The sequence below is a fragment of the Boleophthalmus pectinirostris genome, unplaced genomic scaffold (assembly GCF_026225935.1).
Source record: "Boleophthalmus pectinirostris isolate CB_2022bp ecotype Guang Dong unplaced genomic scaffold, ASM2622593v1 HiC_scaffold_3, whole genome shotgun sequence".
NCBI classification, from domain to species: Eukaryota; Metazoa; Chordata; class Actinopteri; order Gobiiformes; family Gobiidae; genus Boleophthalmus; species Boleophthalmus pectinirostris.
This window is the reverse complement of record NW_026571299.1, coordinates 14,756,146-14,756,933: the sequence shown is the minus strand read 5'-3', so window position 1 is coordinate 14,756,933 and position 788 is coordinate 14,756,146. Positions and strand designations below refer to the sequence as shown.

The following is a 788-nucleotide window of genomic DNA, read 5'->3' as shown; positions in this document are numbered from 1 at the left end:
CATTTTTATTTATTTTTTTGCTTTTATGGTCATTCGCAAACATGGATTTCTGTATTTTGGCTAAACAAATTATAATTTATGATACTCTTATCCTCTTTACTGTTGGCAGGGACCAGATTAGTCAAAAATGGTAGTCCTGTTTTAGTCCTGGTTTAGAGTTGATGTAGTCCTAGTCTTTTTTTTTTTTTTTTTTTACACAAAATACATAGTTGGCATTTTTGAAACAATCACAACTCAACCTCACAAGACAAAATGTCAAGCATACAAACTCTTATCTAACATTGAGGTAAGCTTCATGAATTTGCGTGTCATCCTTGTGCAGAAGCCATGCTAATCTTCTCTTTATTGTTCCAATTTTAGTTTATGTGTTAGGCCAAATAACTGGCTCCTGGTTTAGTCTTAGTTTAGTCCTGGTTTAGACCTGGTTTGGATCAAATTGGTTAAAAATGGGGATACTGGTTTTGTATAAATCACTGGTTTTGTATAAATGTGATGGGACAGGGGACACAGGGCTCAAAACTGGGTAAATGGGGACATCTGGTCAAGTTATAACCAATAAAACTACTGCTAATATGTGTACGACTACTTCAGTGTCCAGTATTTATTAACCATTTGCTCAATAAAAAAAAAAAAAAACAGTAAGCTATAAAGTCACCTATATTTTATGAACAGGAAACTGATTTAGAGTCAGAGTTTGTGAAAGTTGTGAAACTGTGTGAATAACTCAATTATAGTATGATTTAGAGTATAGTAAATATTTATTGTACATAAACTGCTCACATTTGTTT

The 788-nt window shown here is 32.6% G+C and overlaps 1 non-coding gene across 1 annotated transcript; it reads right to left on the bottom strand.

The window, feature by feature from the left end:
* Positions 1 to 277: 277 nt before the first annotated feature.
* Positions 278 to 382, bottom strand: LOC129411133 (U6 spliceosomal RNA). The gene has a single exon (XR_008633159.1). It is a non-coding gene; the product is annotated as a U6 spliceosomal RNA (small nuclear RNA).
* Between the last annotated feature and the right edge of the window lie 406 nt (positions 383 to 788).